The 19,844-nt window shown below is 38.6% G+C and overlaps 1 protein-coding gene across 1 annotated transcript in view; it reads left to right on the plus strand.

The window, feature by feature from the left end:
- Positions 1–19,844, plus strand: part of LOC109560113 (bifunctional heparan sulfate N-deacetylase/N-sulfotransferase 4) — a 317,526-nt gene that overhangs the window by 246,270 nt on the left and 51,412 nt on the right. The gene's annotated exons all lie outside the window — the stretch shown is intronic.

Genomic DNA, 19,844 nt, shown 5'->3' on the forward strand with positions numbered 1-19,844 from the left:
ACTCTTTGTGACTCCTTGGACTGCAGCATGCCAGGCTTCCCTGTCCTTCACTCTCTCCCGGAGTTTGCTCAAACTCATGCCATTCTTAAAAGTTTTAATTCATAAATTGTTTGGTTTCTCCTATGGACACTGATTTTAAATTCAGATTCTTTGAGAACAAAAACTTCAGCACATTTAGGAATACTTGGTGTCACATTTGCCTCTGGTTGCTCTATCGCTGTTTTTTAAGTATAATTCACAGTGAACTCATTCCTATTATGCACTTCTTAAAAAGCACCTACATAAGTCTATGTGACAGATAATATCACATACTCACTAAAATGCATAACTATGTCTTATCTTTTCTGGTTTTCTCAGTTCTCCTGTGAGGTCCTTTGTTTGCAAGGGGTTCATAAATCTAAGCCCTCTGTACTCACATAAAAATATTCAAAACTTCTGTTTGTTATTTGCCAACAAGCAGGCAAGAGATAAGGAGATGGGGAAAGTCCAGATCCATGTAAGCTGCTGGCTTTCTTTCTTTCCATCTTTCATCACATGTTTCTCATTTTCTCATTGCGTGAAGCAGCAGATGGTATCTAGGAGTAAGAGAAATAAATTTTTCCTGTCAAAAATGTTTAGTTCTACCAAAAAAATACATGGTAATGAGCAAAACTATAAACTGTAAACATAAAAAAGGTTTGTAATACTTTACAAGTTAGACAATACCCAATAGTATACAACCTACTCCCTTTTTTAGAGTTTACAACCTGATTGCTTATGTCACAAATATTTTATTTCTTTTGGTCAAGAATTGGCAGTGTGAAATCTTCATACAAAGTGGAGAAAACCTGCAGGAAAACAGTAAAGTGCTATGATGAAGTGTTTTCTGCATCTATCTAAAGAGCTCCTCAGTGAATCCAGGGACTCATCTCTGTGTTCTGAAGAACTTGATGGACATTCAGTTGTTTGTCTGATTCCAAGAACGAAATAGGAGAGCTACATGGACCAATACTTCTCTACTACACAAGACAGTGAACAAGTCCCCCATGAAGCCACATATGCCTTTATTTGCTGCTAAGTCGCTTCAGTCGTGTCCAACTCTGTGCAACCCCATGGACTGCAGCCTACCAGGCTTCTCCATCCATGGGATTCTCCAGGCAAGATCACTGGAGTGGGTTGCCATTTCCTTCTCCAATGCATGAAAGTGGAAAGTGAAAATGAAGTCGCTCAGTCGTGTCTGACTCTTCACGACCCCGTGGACTACAGCCTACCAGGCTCCTCCATCCATGGGATTTTCCGGGCAACAGTACTGGAGTGGGGTGCCATTGCCTTCTCCCATGCCTTTATTTATCACCCCGTAAATATCTTTCTCATTGCTGATGGTTCAGTGATCTCCCCCATCTGGCCTCAAGCTTTCTTAAGCTATATTTCACTGTCCAGCCACATAAATCCTCTATTCCTGCTGAAACAGTGTGCTCACTGTCTTAGTATGCTGGGGCTGCCAAAACAAAATGCCACAGAAACCAGTGGCGTCATCGGCAGTTACCTTGTCACAGCTCTGGAGGCTAGAAGTCCATGATCCTGAGACCTCACTCCTTAGCTTGCAGACAGGTCCTGCCATGATCTTTGCTCTGTGCTCATGCATCCTTGATACCACTTTCTTCTTATAATGATACCAGTTAAATTGTATTGGGGCCAATACTGGGCTTCCCAGATGGCTCAGTGGTGAAAGAATCCATCTGCTAATGCAAGACCCACAGGAGACACAGGTTCAACCCCTGGGTGGAGAAGATCTCCTGGAGAAGGAAATGGCTACCCACTCCAGGATTCTGGAGTGAATAATATTATTGCCTGAATAATCTCATGGACAGAGGAGCCTGGCAGACTACAGTCCATGGGATTGCAGAGAGTCAGACACGACTGAACTTGCAGACACAGGGTCAGTACTAAAGGCTACACTTTAATGTAATCACTTCTTTAAAGCCTCTGTCTTTAAAAACAGTCATGTTTTGACATATTGGGGGTTAGGGCTTCAACAAATGAATTTTAGGGGAACACAATCAGCTCATAAGTTGCTTTTCTCCTATGTGTCCCATTTTCATGCTTTCCTTCCTATCCAGAGTGAAATAATACTAAATGCTTTCTTCTGAAGGTAGTCAAAATTTACTTACAGTCAAAGTCTAATTGAAGTTCCACCCATTTTGTAAATTCTTCCTGGACCATGCAACACACTGAAGCCCTTCTCTCTGTTTTCAAAGCAAATGTGTTCATCCAACTGCCTTGTAACTTAAAATATTTAAATTAAAGGAAAAGCAATCTTCTAAACTCTGCAAGAACTCATGCAATTTGAAATTCTCTTTCTGCTCTTAATAAGATTTTTTTTTAATTTTATTTTATTTTTAAACTTTACAATATTGTATTGGTTTTGCCAAATATCGAAATGAATCCACCACCGGTATACCTGTGTTCCCCATCCTGAACCCTCCTTCCTCCTCCCTCCCTATGCCCTCCCTCTGGGTCATCCCAGTGCACCAGCCCCAAGCATCCAATATCCTGCATCGACCCTGGACTGGCGACTCGTTTCATACATGATATTATACATGTTTCAATGCCATTCTCCCAAATCTCCCCACCCTCTCCCTCTCCCACAGAGTCCATAAGACTGATCTATACATCAATGTCTCTTTTGCTGTCTTGTACACAGGGTTATTGTTACCATCTTTCTAAATTCCGTATATATGCGTTAGTATACTGTATTGGTGTTTTTCTTTCTGGCTTACTTCACTCTGTATAATAGATTCCAGTTTCATCCATCTCATTACTGGAAATAGAACTGCCTTATGATCCAGCAATCCCACTGCTGGGCATACACACTGAGGAAACCAGAAGGGAAAGAGACATGTGTACCCCAATGTTCATCGCAGCACTGTTTATAATAGCCAGGACATGAGAGCAACCTAGATGCCCATCAGCAGATGAATGGATAAGAAAGCTATGGTACATATACACAATGGAGTGTTACTCAGCAATTAAAAAGATTATTATTTTAAATAATAACTTTGCATTGCTTGTTTTTGTGTTTTTTTACTTTCCTTCTATGTTGATATTTTCATTGGATTATATTTTCTTTCTGCATAATAATATTTAATGGTTCCAGGTAAGTATAACTTCAGATACTTAAGTAAAACTAAGAGAGATGTTGAAAGTGTTCTATATAGTTCTATAAAGTCTCTTTTTACATCTGTTCAGATCAGATCAGATCAGTCGCTCAGTCGTGTCCGACTCTTTGCGACCCCGTGAATCGCAGCATGCCAGGCCTCCCTGTCCCTCACCAACTCCTGGAGTTCACTCAGACTTACATCCATCGAGTCAGTGATGCCATCCAGCCATCTCATCCTCTGTCGTCCCCTTCTCCTCTTGCCCCCAATCCCTCCCAGCATCAGAGTCTTTTCCAATGAGTCAACTCTTCACATGAGGTGGCCAAAGAATTGGAGTTTCAGCTTTAGCATCAGTCCTTCCAAAGAAATCCCAGGGCTGATCTCCTTCAGAACGGACTGGTTGGATCTCCTTGCAGTCCAAGGGACTCTCAAGAGTCTTCTCCAACACCACAGTTCAAAAGCATCAATTCTTTGGCACTCAGCTTTCTTCACAGTCCAACTCTCACATCCATACATGACCACAGGAAAAACCATAGCCTTGACTAGATGAACCTTTGTTTACATCTGTTATTTCCCTATTAAATGATGATCTCATGAAAATACAATAAAATATATAATTTTATTAAGAGCACAAAGAGAATTCAAATTGCATGAGTACTGGCAGAGTTTCAAAGGTTGCTTTTCCTCTAATTTAAATATTTTAAGTAGCCACATATTGATCAAGCAATTCTTCACTTATTTCTTCACAATTTTCTAAATCTCAGTATGGATATTTAAAGAAAAAAATATTTGGGGCTCACTTTCTAGAAAACTTTATAGACATTGCATTTTACTTGTAATAACCTTATGCATTTGCTTAGCATGCAACACAGATCCCATTATTGAAATTTAGAAATTTCTGATGCAATATGTATAAAATTTTTTGATCAATATATGGTGGCTTAAGATATTTAAATTAAAGGAAAAGCAACTTTTAAAATTTGCAAACACTCATTCAGTTTGAAAACTATCTCTTTATGCTCTTGATTTATAAATTTGTATAGCCAAAAAAGAGGTAAATTGTACTGCATTTTATTTTTGCAACTTTAAACATGTTATTAGTAGAATTGTTATCCATTTTATTAATTAATATAAATGTATGTTTTAATAAGTGATCACTTTTAATATACAAACAACTAGTTAGTGAAACTATGCTTCAAAATGTGTGGGCTATGAAAATATTTTACTTTTCATGCCCTGCTTTTAGCCATTTGCATTTCAGTTGAGTGTCTTCTTCAAAGTTTATGAAACTCAACACATGGCCTAAATTCAACTCATAGACATGTTTTGTTTGGGAGGAATGTTGTTCAGTATTATTTTAAAATGTAAATACATTATCAAAATGTATAGGAAGTTTTGAAAAGTAGTATGGCTATCTACTGGAGAGTAGAGAGCAAAGAATTAGCTTTTCAGTTCAATACTAATGCCGCCACCCCTGATTGTCTTGAATGTGAATTTGAGCTTTTTCTCATTTGCGTCTTTTGGTTTGCTTTTATAAATCCAAACTATTTTATTGTACTTTAACTACTGCAATAAGTGCTTCTGAGTGTGTGATTCCTGTCCTTCTTATACCAGGAACTATGCAGAGTCCAGGGTAAAGAAATGTATAAAAATGTTTTCCCTGCTCCAGGTCTGCTGACGATCTAGTGGGAAAATAATTAATTAAAATATAGTAAATAAGCATATAAAGCCATATTCAAAGTGCTTTGGGAACACAGAAGAGAGAAAATACTTTCATTCAAATCTTGCCTCTTTGGCCTTTCATTGAAGAAATATTACAAAGGAAACATTTAACTCATGTCAGATGTGCTGAAATAAAGACACATGGTATCTATACAAGCACCAAATTAAATCACAGGGACAATTTTCAGGCACATAAATTACTCTGGTTCAGGAGCAAAAGGATCATTAATATGAAAAGTGGTGAATTCGGAGACAATTTGTCATTATTAAAATTAGTGTTCTGTCACTCCAAAAATCTCTGTTTCAGCAATCCTTTTGTGTTACTGCAGCTGTTTATTGAGTTACCAGATCCAAGTGTTACAGGAGGTCCAACAGTGAGTGTATTATGCTGTTAAATATACAGGAGCAGACTGTAATCTGTAATGGTAGACTGACAGAGGATGACACATGTTAAACACTCAAATCTCAAAGAACCACTGTAACAGATAACCATGCATGGAACTGTTTGGGTACTGAGAAATGGACACATAGGGATGTTTTTGTTCACAATGCTCTTCACGTATTTAAAAGTATAGCCTGCTGGCGTGTAGATCAGATTTTGACAGCTTGGAAATTATAGAACATTTTGCTAGTTTAATAAAAAGACTGAGGCCAGCGAAACCCATAGTTATGTCAATACACAACAGACAGTGGAAAACAAAAATGGTAGCTGCTGCTGCTGCTGCTAAGTCGCTTCAGTCGTGTCCGACTCTGTGCGACCTCATAGATGGCAGCCCACCAGGCTTCCCCGTCCCTGGGATTCTCTAGGCAAGAACACTGGAGTGGGTTGCCATTTCCTTCTCCAGACAGAGGTTTAAAAAAATGGTGAAATGGAAAGATACAAATTTTTCTTTGTATGTGATCACTGCAAAACCACAAAGCTCGCAAGTCACTGAGATGATTATCACCACAGTAGGGTCAGCCTCCAAACCAAACTCATTTTAGCTACCTGGCTTACTTTAATCAAAATTTTAGTACCCCTCTATTTAAATATCTTAATATGTATTTTGATATTGTTTGTCCATCATGAGTTTCAATTGAGGAGTTATTATGATACTCTTTATTCAGCATCAGATGGAGAACCATTCATATCCTTCCCTTTGTTGTCTTCAGTAAAAGACAATAAAGGCAAAAAACACCAAAAAACCAAACGACAGATACTTTTAGATGAGAAACAATACATCTTGAGAGCTAATTTAAGTCAATATTATAAATTATAAAAATAAAAGATTTAACCCATATTAAAAAAAGTTTTAACAAACATATAAGCATTTCTTCTGTTAAAATATGTAGAGAAGATCATTTTAAAGACACTGTATCACTATGAACTATTCAGTTCAGTTCAGTCGCTCAGTCGTGTCTGACTCTTTGCGACCCCATGAATCACAGCACACCAGGCCTCCCTGTCCATCACCAACTCCCGGAGTTCACGCAAACTCACGTCCATTGAGTCGTGCCATCCAGCCATCTCATCCTCTGTCGTCCCCTTCTCCTCTTGCCCCCAATCCCTCCCAGCATCAGAGTCTTTTCCAATGAGTCAACTCTTGGCATGAGGTGGCCAAAGTACTGGAGTTTCAGCTTTAGCATCATTCCTTCCAAAGAAATCCAGTGCTGATCTCCTTCAGAATGGACTGGTTGGATCTCCTTGCAGTCCAAGGGACTCTCAAGAGTCTTCTCCAACACTACAGTTCAAAAGCATCAATTCTTCAGCGCTCAGCCTTCTTCACAGTCCAACTCTCACATCCATACATGACCACTGGAAAAACCATAGCCTATGAACTATTAGAGAACCATTATTGGACAACATATGATTATATAAGTTTATTGAGAACACTCACATGTGCTGCATTGAACCCTACTTCCGACAAGGTAGAGGATTCTGTAGGTGTATCTTAACCTGAATCCATAACTCTCTAGCCACTTGTAGTTATAAGAACATTGTAAATATTTTAAGTTGAAAATTGTGATTTTCAACCCAAAGTCTTTTCTGTCTACCAGTGTTAACTGTGTCTGCTTGTCTCCCCAGTAGCTTGAAGATGGTATGCGTGTGCATACATGGCTACATATGGGTGTGCAAGGGAATGTGTTACTATCTGAATGCATATGTGCATCCGTGCACATGAGTGTATGAAGAGCATACGTGTGAGTTGCAAAGTCTGGGGTCTCTTTTTGGCAGTGTGTGTGCTCTTTATCCCTGAAAGTCTTCCTGTTCTGGAGCCGAGTTTTCTAAAATAAATGCAGGTACTCGAGCTGTCTTTGTTTCATGTCAGCATGACATATCTTTCCCCATCCTTTTACTTTTAACCTAGTTGAGTCATATTTAAAGTGGGTTACTTGTAGACAGCATATAGTTGAGTCTTGGTTTTTTAATCCACTCTTGTAATATCTTTCTTTTAATTGGTGGATTTAAAATATCTACCATTAGAGCAATTATTGATAGTTGGGTTAGTATCTATCATGTTGTAATTCTATTTGCTGTATTTTCTCTTGCCCCCTACCCTTTCTTTTTTGGCCTTTGCTGGTTTTAACTGGACATTTTAAATGACCCTATTTTATTTTCTCTTTTAGTGTATCAAATATACCTCATTTTAAAAGATTTTTAGTGGTAGCCCTAGAGTTTGCAACATACATTTTTAACTAACCTGAGACTACATTCAAATAATGCTATACTGCTTCATATGCAGTTCAAGTGACTTGTACCAGAGTTTTCACAGTTCTTTCTTCCCATTCCTTATGATGTTCTGTAGCTAAAAGTGAGTAGTTTAAAGTATAAAAATATACTTTAAAGTTTGAATATATTGTTAATTATAGAAAGCACACTGAGATAATGTCAGTCTCTGTCTGCCAATCATTACTAAGAAATCCCTTGCCCCACTTTGTTTCCATCCCATTAATTTAACAAGTCCCCAATTCTGGAATAATTTAACTGCCTGCTCCCTTCAGATCTATAACCGACTTCTAAAATGGACAAAATGTTAAAGAATATCATACAGCTTGAAGTCTCTATGAATTGATGTGATCTCAACAGGACCCTCAGAGCAACCACAGCAAGAGACTGTGCTTTCCTTTAAGCTTTCTGTCTGGTTCTATATGACCACTATTTTAAAGCTTTTGTTTCTCTTAATCTCTTCTTCTATTTATTCCTTTCAGTAAAATTCTTTCAGTATCCATCAAGTTACTTATCCCAGAAAACTAAATGTCATCTTCAGTTACTTCTTTCTTTCACTTTTCACATATAATCAAACAGGTCATTAGAGATTCATTATTTTTTTCTGTTTTTATAGAGATATGATTGACATATAATATCATGTAAGTTTAAGATGTACAACAAGGTGATTTGATGCATGTACATCACAAAATGATTACCACAGTAAGATTATCATCATCATCTCACATAATTATCATGTGGTCGGTGTATAGTAAGAACAATTATGATTTACTCTCTTGGCAACTTTTGAGTATATACTAGAGTATATAATACAGTATTTTTAGCTATAATCACCATGCTATACATTAGATCCTCAGAATCTATTCCTCTTATAGCTGGAAATTTATACACTTTGACCAACATCTCCCCATTTCTCCTATCTCAGAGCCCCTGGTAACCAACATTTTAGTCCTTGTTACTATGAATTTGGCTTTTTTAGATTCCAGATATAAGCAATACCACATGATATTTGATTTCCTCTGTTTGCCTTATTTCCCTAAGTAGAAGGCTCTCAAAGTACATTTATAGTGTCTCAAATGACAGGGTGTCCTCCTTTCTCGTGGCTGAATAATATTCCATGATCTCCACATCCTTGGGGTTACTTACTGGAAGATTATTGTGATTCTTTGGCATTTTCTGGGGTAGCTCCTCTTGGCTGCCGCCCCTGACCTTGTACGTGGGGTAGCTCCTCTAGGCAAAAAAGATGGGCTCAGTAAAGGACAGATATGGTATGGACCTAACAGAAGCAGAAGATATTAAGAAGAGATGGCAAGAATACACAGAAGAGCTACACAAAAAAGATCTTCAGTTCAGTTCAGTTCAGTCACTCAGTTGTGTCCGACTCCCTGTGACACCATGAATCACAGCACACCAGGCCTCCCTGTCCATCACCAGCTCCCAGAGTTCACTCAAACTTACGTCCATCAAATCAGTGATGCCATCCAGCCAGCTCATCCTCTGTCATCCCCTTTTCCTCCTGCCCTCAATCCCTCCCGGCATCAGAGTCTTTTCCAATGAGTCAACTCTTCGCATGAGGTGGCCAAAGTATTGGAGTTTCAGCTTTAGCATTATTGCTTCCAAAGAACACCCAGGGCTGATCTCCTTTAGAATGGACTGGTTGGATCTCCTTGCAGTTTAAGGGACTCTCCAGAGTCTTCTTCAACACCACAGTTCAAAAGCATCAATTCTTCGGTGCTCAGCTTTCGTCACAGTCCAACTCTCACATCCATACATGACCACTGGAAAAACCATAGCCTTGACTAGACAGATCTTTGTTGGCAAAGTAATGTCTCTGGTGTGACCACTCACCTAGAGCCAGACATCCTGGAATGTAAAGTCAAGTGGGCCTTAGGAAGCAGCACTACAAACAAAGCTAGTGGAGGTGATGGAATTCCAGTTGAGCTATTTCAAATCCTAAAAGATGATGCTGTGAAAGCGCTGCACTCAATATGTCAGAAAATTTGGAAAACTGTGTAGTGGCCACAGGACTGGAAAAGGTCAGTTTTCATTCCAATCCCAAGAACAGGCAATGCCAAAGAATGCTCAAACTACCACACAATTGCACTCATCTCACATGCTAGTAAAGTAATGCTCAAAATTCTCTAAACCAGGCTTCAGCAATATGTGAACCGTGAACTCCCAGATGTTCAAGCTGGTTTTAGAAAAGGCAGAGGAACCAGAGATCAAAGTGCCAACATTCACTGGATCATTGAAAATGCAATAGAGTTTCAGAAAAACATCTATTTCTGCTTTATTGACCATGCCAAAGCTTTTGAGTATGTGGATCCCAATAAACTGTGGAAAATTCTTCAAGAGATGGAAATATCAGACCACCTGACGTGCCTCTTCAGAAATCTGTATGCAGGTCAGGAAGCAACAGTTAGAACTGGACATGGAACAACAGACTGGTTCCAAATAGGAAAAGGAGTATGTCAAGGGTATATATTGTCACCCTGCTTATTTAACTTATATGCAGAGTACATCATGAGAAATTCTGGGCTGGAAGAAGCACAAGCTGGAATCAAGATTGCCAGGAGAAATATCAATAACCTCAGATATGCAGATGACACCACCCTTATGGCAGAAAGTGAAGAAGAACTAAAGAGCCTCTTGAAGAAAGTGAAAGAGGAGATTGAAAAAGTTGGCTTAAAGCTCAACATTCAGAAAACTAAGATCATGGCTTCTGGTCACATCACTTAATGGCAAGTAGATGGGGAAACAGTGGCTGACTTTAATTTTGGGGGCTCCAAAATCACTGAAGATGGTGGTTTCAGCCATGAAATCCTCCTTACTTACTTACTCCCTGGAAGGAAATTTATGACCAAACTAGACAGCATATTAAAAAGCAGAGATATTACTTTGTCAACAAACGTCTGTCTAGTCAAGGCTATGTTTTCTCCAGTAATCATGTATGGATGTGAGAGTTCGACTATAAAGAAAGCTCAGCACCAAAGAGTTGATGCTTTTGAACTGTGGTGTTGGAGAAGACTCTTGAGAGTCCCTTGGACTGCAAGGAGATCCAACCACTCCATCCTGAAGATCAGTCCTGGGTGTTTATTGGAAAGACTGATGTTGGAGCTGAAACTCCAATATTTTGACCACGTGATGCGAAGAGCTGACTCATTTGAAAAGACCCTGATGTTGAGAAAGATTGAAGGCAGGAGGAGAAGGGGATGACACAGGATGAGATGGTTAGACGGCATCATCGACTCAATGGACATGAGTTTGGGTAAACTCCTGGAGTTGGTCATGGACAGGGAGGCCTGTCAGGCTGCGGTTCATGAGATTGCAAAGAGTAGGACACGGCTGAGCGACTACACTGAACTGAACTTGGTGTTTTCTTGATTTTTTATATTCCTTAATGTCTTGCATATCTGCCTTCGCATTTCAAGTAACAATCACCTCCTCTAGTCTTTAGTAACTGACTTTAGGAGAGAAATACCTTCTGACAGTCCTGCAAGGAATTCTGAATCTTTCTTAGTTCTTCTATAAATCGTTTGCTTCACAGTCTTCTCTTTTGAGAGAGTTCTTAGTTTTATGCCTTCTCTGAATCCAGCTATGTACTAGGCTGGGTTCCGAGACTCTCCCTTTTGCTTTCCCTGAGGTGGAGCTAAAGCTCAAATTTGTAGCCTCTCAGAGGCAGGCTTGGCCTGGTCTCCTGTGCATGCTCACTATGAGTCTCGGGAGCACCACTGCAAGCCCGCCTGCAAAGTTGACCTGGTTTACTGCACATGCTCACTAGCTTTCTCAGGAACACATACTGAGGACCCTCCACAGGGTAAAGCTGTGTGTGGGTGAGCCGTGCAAAGCTCTGAGGTTTCCTATGGCCCACTTGAAGGAATCTGCAGACAGACATGCCCAAAGGCTTCTGGATGGGCTTCTTGATGGAATGAAAAGCAGTTCTCATTGAAGGAACTGCAACCCTTCAATGCCTCCAAGAGTGTTATCTGCCCCTCTTCCAGCCTGTTCCCATCCACCAGTCATTCAGCTCATGACTCAGGACTCTGGATGGGTTGAAAGACATGAGGATTCTTTGGGAGCATCCTGCACAGCTGGGGGAAGTGGGTGCTCCCTCACAAGCTTTCACTTGCCCTCTCAGGAGAAATCGTGGCTTGAGAAAAATGTGTCTTGGCAGTGAACTGTGCTGTCCTGGGGGAAAGGTGATATGGGGTAAACTTGAACTCTTTCTTTTATCCTCTCCAGTGCATCCAAACTCTATTTTTTTTCCTCCACTGGAATCTGGACTTCCACAAGGGCTCTATCTTCAGTGGGTGATTGTCCAAGATGGTGTTCTCCAGGGACCCCTGGACTGAATCCAAGAGGAGCTGGACTCAGTTCATAGGCCACTGTAGGGGTCACAGCTGGGACCGAAGTCTGTATACCTATTACCCTTACCCACGGGTGGGATAGACTCCCTACAGTTCCCTTGGAAATGTTCCTGGATCCCACAGCTTTCTCAAAGGCACTTTGGTCGTTGTTGTTGTTGTTGTTTAGTCACTCAGTCGTCTTTGCGACCCCACAGACTGCAGTGCACCAGGCTTCTCTGTCCTTCACTATCTCCGGAGTTTGCTCAGATTCATGTCCATTGAGTCAGTGATGCTATTTTACCATCTTATCCTCTGCCGCCCCCTTTTCCTTTTGCCTTCGATCTTTCCCAACATTAGGATCTTTTCCAATGAGTCAGTTCTTCACGTCAGGTGGTCCGTGAATGTACGTCAAATTGTTATTGTTTGAAGGTGAGACACAAATGAGGGACATATTCATTCACATTGCTGACATCACTCCTCGACTGATTATCTTAACACCATTTGAATCTGTTTAATTTGTGTCGCTTCCCATGGGTACTGGCCAGGTCATCATTATCTCTCAATCATTTGACTAGAAAAACCTCCTCAATGACTTCTGACCTCCAATCTTCACCTGTTTTCAAAAGGAAGTCAGGATATATTTCTTAAAATGCACACCTGACTATACTTCACCCCTATTCAAAATTGGTCAGTGTTTCTCCATCGTTCTTAGGATTGAAACTCAAACCCTTCAAGAACTTAAAAGATCTATGTGAACTGGTCTTTTCCTTTCTCTTGCTACCCTGCCCCCTTGTATGGACTACATTGCATTTTTAGTTTCTGGAATGTAAACTTTCACCAACTGTCACACTCACATTTCTCTCTTCTAACATGTGACCTTAGCTTCATGTCACCCATTCCTACTCCAACTCATTCTCTTACATGAAGTGGCCCTAACTCATCATTTTTCAGATTTTTAAATCCAAGCTTCTTTAAAAAAAAAAATTTCCAAAAGTCCTTCTTTAAGATTTTTTTTTTATATGAACCACTTTTTTTTTTTTTAATTTGTTACAATATTGCTTCTGTTTTAAGTTTCAGGGGTTGAACCTGTACCCACTACATTGGAAGGCAAACTCAACCACTGCACAGCCAAGGAAGACCCCTTCCACAAGTCTTAGATCAGTGCCCAGCTCCCTGCATCTGTGTGATGTTATAGAGTAGGGAATTGCTACATCACATTGTATTATAATCTGCTATGTTCTTTACTATATCACCACTTAACCCTCAACTCTTCTAGGCAAAAAGTATTTATAGTTTATTAATAATTATATCTCCAGTCCCTAATTAACTGACACTTGGTAGGCAATTACTATTTAATAAATTAAAATATTAATAAATAAATAATAAATTGGTTGATTGAAATAAAAATTATTTCTTTTCCCCCTTGAAAACTGTTGAACTCTGAGGCTATTAGCGCAGCTTACACTGATCACTAAAGGACATGTTTCCTCTGCCCAGGGGCTGAACTGCCCATGATTATTCCTGGGGTTATGAATTTGCACTTCTATGACTTTTACATAGCACTATTGAAGCATGGTTGGAAAGGAGATTCAATCTTTTGAAAAGAGAGTAATGCTAAGTAGCTCAGATGGGAAGCAGCTTTGGTTGGTTGTCTCCCTTCATGTAAAAACCATACGTCTTTGTTCAGAATCAGGCCGTGCTAAAAGGCAATTATGGCCAACATCTAAAACCTGGATTGTGACTTGACTATTAAAACAAGACAAAACACAAATATATTCAATAGTGATATGGTTGTGAGCATGTGTTGCCTTTTAATGACTTAGGCCTCTATTAATGTACAAGAAAAATGGAGAGTATAGCTCCTGCTCACTGAAATAGAGCCAGCACCCACTGTTCTCTGTTAGGACAGATGTCTTCTTCCCAATGGCTTTGACGTTCAGGAAGCTTCTTCATTCAGGAAGATCAGTGTTTACACTCTAGTTGGTCTTGAATCAAAATAGTTCTAATTTGTTAATAATTCACTAACCAAATATTATGACTGCAAAACTGGGACACTGGTAAATAATCAGATGCAGAATGGAACTTCTGTTGCATTTAGCCTGATAAATGGAAATGGAAAATACAAATAAAAAATGTAATTTAGCAATTCATTATCTCCTATTAAATACCAGCTGTTTTCAGGGATTTAGGAGAGGGTGTTTTGTGTTTCCCCTCACGTTTGGAGAATATGGGGAATAATTGGAAAGCAATGAAGTTATTTCACATTTTCTATTAGCAAAAGTAGTGTATGGTATACCAAGGACTCATTTGTTTATTCAATAAATATTTGTTGTGAACCTAGTATTCCCTGACATCTTGCAAACCCAGGGTAGAGTGTATGAACTCAGAGAGCTTACATTTTAAAATGGGAGGAGGGAGCAAGAAAGAACCAGATACATAAGGTCAGGTGGTAAGTGCCTTGAAGGACAAGGGAAGGGGTCTAGGGGTACTCTTTGATTTAGGTGCGTAAGGGTGGAGCAAAGCAGACATCAGCTCATGGCATTACTTCCCTTGAGTACTGTCTGTCTATGAAATCTCATTGCACTTTGTGAAATAAAACAAAAGATTACATTTAACCATCTTGTCCTATATTGATTCTTAACTGCAGCTGTCGGAAGTGATTCTGGGGGATAAAACTTGCATTTATTAAGAAATTGCATGAAGACTACAAAAGAGCTTCATATGTTAGATGTCAAACAGTGATTTTTACTCTGGTGTAAATATATCCAACATTTTCTGGTCTGACTAGAAATCACAGTGACTATCATAAGCATGATATATGCAGTTATTTCAGCAAATCAAAGAAACACCAACTTTGCTTACAAAAGATATTACCTCTGAGATGTATATCAACTAATTAAAAACTATATTAGATATGTTAACTACTCCATAGTTTCTTTAATTGAATATGCATAACAATAATACATTTTATAATACTGTAATTTATTGTTTCTATTTATAGTAGAAAATTCTGAGATTCAGAGATGTTAATCTATATGGTAGGGCAGAGACAGTCTTAAACCCAGGCATTTTGGTTCCATATTTCATATTGGTACTGTCCCACTGTGTGCATACCAAATCGATGTGAATTATAACAGCAACCCAAAATCCTTTATGTTTTCTGACTTAGGCAGTGAAGACTCCCAGGATAATATGTTATTATTTCTTTCTCTCTTTTTTTAACTGTTTGATTAGCATTATTTTCTTCATCAAACCTGCTCTGAATTAAAAACAAAAGTTTAGTTTTTTACACACCCAGGAAAAGTCTTCCTTATAATAGTCAAGGGTGTGGGATGCTAAAGCATCAGCTGAGAGCAGTAATTAATTATAAACGCCTGTGGCGACGCTCATCTTACACGAAACCGCACTGAAAGTCACAGGGAAGGAAAGAGCTCCCTCTGCTTAGAGAAGCAGGGTGAGTGGTTGAATCAATAGCGGGAGTGTACTCAGTAGAGATTTAAAGACGTGAACTAAATCATCCCTACATTTTTCCTGTCCATCTGCCCTAGAGATGGTGAAATATGTTTGACTCTGGGCCTTTCTCTGCTTCCCTTTCTTCCCTTTGCTCTCTTCCTTCCTGCCCTCCTGCTTCTTCCTTCCTTCCACCCTCCCTCCCTTCCTTCTTTCCTTTCTTTGTTCCTTTCTTCTTGTTCTTGTCCTCTTTTTGTTTCTCCTTCTAAAACCAGTTTTAGAGAAAGACATTTTGAATGGTCTTTTGAAATCAATGTTTCTTTAATATTGAAAGTTTGGAGTTACTGTCAACTTGTAGAACACATTTCTATTAAGAAATATGCTAATCTTCCCATATGAAATAGCAGTTTCTGTCTTCACTGTGTATTATTTTGAAATGTTCAGAGTCAATAATCAGTTGAAATTGTATATGTGTAGAGATATAAATATTGAAGTAGTGACCTATTTCTTTCACTTCTAAAAACATTTAATACATAAATCAAATTTTATGTTAGATCAATTCTAGGAAAAGTTCACAAAGAAATGTTAGTTTTGACCTACTGTTGTTATAAATAAAATCTACCAGATAATTAAAATGATATAAGGAGAAAAAGAAGAAAATAGAAATTAGATAAATTTGTTACCAAAGTCTCTGGCAGAACCTTGGGTGTGAGCACTTATTCTGAATTCACATACCCAACTTTGAGCAATGATTTGCTGGGATTCCATTTATAATCTCAGAGAGAACACTCAAACCCTTTGATTCATGAACCTTTTCTCTAAAACAGGGTGAGTTCTTAGCACTTAATCAATACAACAAAAATGAACATAAAGCCCCATGGCAAAGTTATATAAATAAATTAATATTATGATTCAATAGCATCATGTATTTAAAAAATCAATCATTGATCAAATTTTCAACATATGATACTTAAAAAAAAAATAAAGTGGTATAATTCAATAGTGAATTCCAAGCTAATGATAGGCTTTTAGACTGAGTGGCAAAGTAATATAACTGTATTAGATTTGGGCAAATATTCCTTACTTTTGGCATCTGAAAACATAGACATAAGCATATACCAAGTTATTAGTTGCCCAGGTCTGAAAAGGTAGCATTGGGGTGCCTCTAATTATAATACAACAATTATGTCATAAGTGCTTAAAGCTGGTAATGTTGGAATAGTGCTTAAAACTTGGTAATGAGTGCTTAAAACTTGGCAATGTTAAGCGTAGTTTAATTCTTAGTATCTCTTGGTGGTTCCAGCCTATGTTCAGAACAAAAAGACATAAGATCTCCTTTTATAGGAAATATATGAGTACAATGCCAAAGCCCATCAGATGAACCATCAGAGATGCCTTCCCCTATATTCCATCTATCTTCACATTTTATGAGAACTAAAAGCCTAATCAATAATTTAACAAACTAATGGACATATTTTTAAACACAATGAACTCTTTCTGAAGAGCAGCACACTGACAGGGCCACAGAGGCAGAAATGGAAACTACCCACTATTATTTAATGTTTATCTGTGCTGTGGCATGAAGACAAGGCTAGCTGCTTTAAAACAGGATACATTTCTTCTTGCTCTGCAAAGTTACTGTATCTTCCTGTATTTGTTATAATACTGTGCTTTTCCTATGAACCAGGTATCTGACAACTCTGAACAATTGCATTTTTAGAGGCACTATAAGGCACAGAATTGATACCCAAATATTTCAAGTGTATTTTAAATAAGAATATATGCTCTAAAAATGATTTTAAATTCCAATTTAAGCTACTACACTTGATTTTCTGGTTACGGATATTAGCATCCATACAATTTACGCTGCCATTGTGTCTGTCATACAAGTAGGAAAAGCCAGAAAACTGTTCAGGTATTGGCAGTCTAAAAATATTTTTGCTCAATTTAAAGAAAGTTGATGCTTCATTTTCTGGATAAAATAAAGCTTTTGTTTTTGTTTCCCCCCCCCCTCCTCGCTTTTTCCCTTATCCTTTCTACTTAATAAGAGAGACAAAATAAAATGATATACAAAACAACTGAATGACTTGCAGCTAAAGACTCAGAAGAGCAGTCACTTGCCCACATTTACAGAATAATAATTTGTTTGTCGCTGCAACAGGCTGTGCTTTTACCCACATTTAAAAATTAGCCTCCCCATGGCTCAGCAGGGGAAGAATTCACCTGCAATTCAGGAGACACAGATTCGATCCCTGGATTCAGGGTAAGATCCCCTAGAGGAGGAAATGACAACCCCCTTCAGTATTCTTGCCTGGGAAATTCCATGAACAGAGACCCCGGGGGTTACAGTCCAGATGGTCACAGAATCAGACACAACTGAGCACGAGCATGACAAAATGAAAGGTTACCCTTTAGAGTTCCATTATTTTTATCCAATTCCCTGTTACCAACATTTATATATCACTTTTTTTAAAACCTCCTCTTTCTTTGAACAGTAGATACCTCCTTCAATAGATTTATTCCAGGTCATGATTTTCCTAAATTTGGTGCGTGTGTATTGCACCTGACATCGAGAAACTCTGTTTTATGTTTTTAATGAATAATTAGACTATGAGAGTAACTTCCAGCTTGATTTTAATTTTTACGACAGATTAAAGGAAGAATTTAGATTTTGTTCATGTTTGGTTATAATAGAGTTGAGAGTGTGGAGAGTGAGGGAGAGACACATGTCTCAGAGACAGTGACAAGGTGGAGGCGGCCCAGAGGCCAGCGTGGTGACAGAAGCCTGGCCGCAGTGACCCCTCTGGAAGCTTTGCCAACAGGGGGCCTACTGACATTAGCATTGGATATCTCATTCTTAATCTCATCCGTTGAACATGATGTCTATGAATGGTAAAGTGCTACGCAAATCTCTGAGCTACAGTATTTCCAGGTCCAGTTGGTCTGCATTTGTAAACCATTTGCAGCATGTATCACAGTCATACCTTTTCTAGATGATGCTTTGGGAAGTATTGGGCAGGAGTATATTTACTATATCCTTAAGGAAATAACAATCAGAATAAAAGCACAGGATAAGTGGAGGAACATATTGTTTAGTTGCAAAGTTGTGTCCGACTCCCCATGGACTATAGCCCTCCAGGCTGCTCTGTCCATGGGATTTCCCAGGCAAAATTACTGGAGTATGTTGCCATCTCCTCCAGGGGATCTTCCTGACCCAGGGATCAAACTCACATCCCCTGCATTGGCAGGCAGATTTTTTTACCACTGAACCATCAGGGAAACTGTGGTGAACATATACTGTCATGTAAAAAATAGTAGCAATATATTATGTCTGTAAAAATTTATTTACAGCTATTTTATACTGAATTTCTTTTGACATTCCTTATTTATGCTTCTGAAAACATCCAATATTAATTTGTCTTACTCTTCCTCCATGCTTTGAATAGTTTTTTTTTTTTTAATAAACAAGACATGTGGCCAGAAATCCTAAAACTAAAATGTTCTGTCTGCTCAACAGGCACTTTTAGCAACTCATATATGCACAGTTCAGCTGTGCTTACAGAATTTTTCTTCTTAAAGTGCAGTCAGTTGACCATGTACCAGCACTAATTTATTTCTAACCAGTAAAACATGCACGCATGCTGCCTGGTACACAGCTATTGGAACTGTTGCGGCCAGGTTGCTCGCCTTTTTTCTCAGCAATGGGACATTTAAATGCAGAGGCGTGCCTCAGCTTAGAACCACACAGTGTCTCCAGACTGCTTTCTTCCAAATGTGCATTTTCCATTTACCTTGCGTCCGTGTTTTACTTCCTTCAGAAAGCACAACTTGTTCTCCTAAGGAAATTCTGGATAAACGACAAAATTAGTAGGCCACAAAATCTTTTAAGAGCACTATGGCAATGCCCACTCTATAGTATACATCTGCTCATGATATAAAAATAATTTTTACCATATTCTCCAAGTAGTATTTTTTTATTTATGGTTTCGTTGGATTTTAGATGACAGGTGCCTTAAAATTCCATTTTAAAATAACAGTGCTAGAGGGCAGGTGGGAGATTTCTAGGACCTTATAATATTTCTTCAGACATTTGCCTGCAGCCTGGTTTTTCATAATAATTTCAGTCCTGAGGAACTATAATTATCCTGGACAATTCTACTTATACTGTCTTATTTCTTAATTAGAGTAGTGACATGAGATAAATGTACACTTATTGGGATCAAATGCGTATTATTTTGTGGTGATTACAAAGACGTTTTCATGACAGCAATTGCAATTATATGGTCATCAACTAGTGATACTATGTTATGTTCTAAAAAATCTATAATTAAGTCCTGCCAAGAGGGCACTTTCTATTTGGGGGAAAAAAAATGAGCTTAAAAGTGAGAGAGAGTTTGACCAATGTAAAGACCCTGAACCTGTTCAAATGATTCCACATGAATCTCAAAATCATTATATCAACTAACATTTGAGGGATTTAAT

Source organism: Bos indicus, chromosome 6 (genome assembly GCF_029378745.1).
Source record: "Bos indicus isolate NIAB-ARS_2022 breed Sahiwal x Tharparkar chromosome 6, NIAB-ARS_B.indTharparkar_mat_pri_1.0, whole genome shotgun sequence".
NCBI lineage: Eukaryota > Metazoa > Chordata > Mammalia > Artiodactyla > Bovidae > Bos > Bos indicus.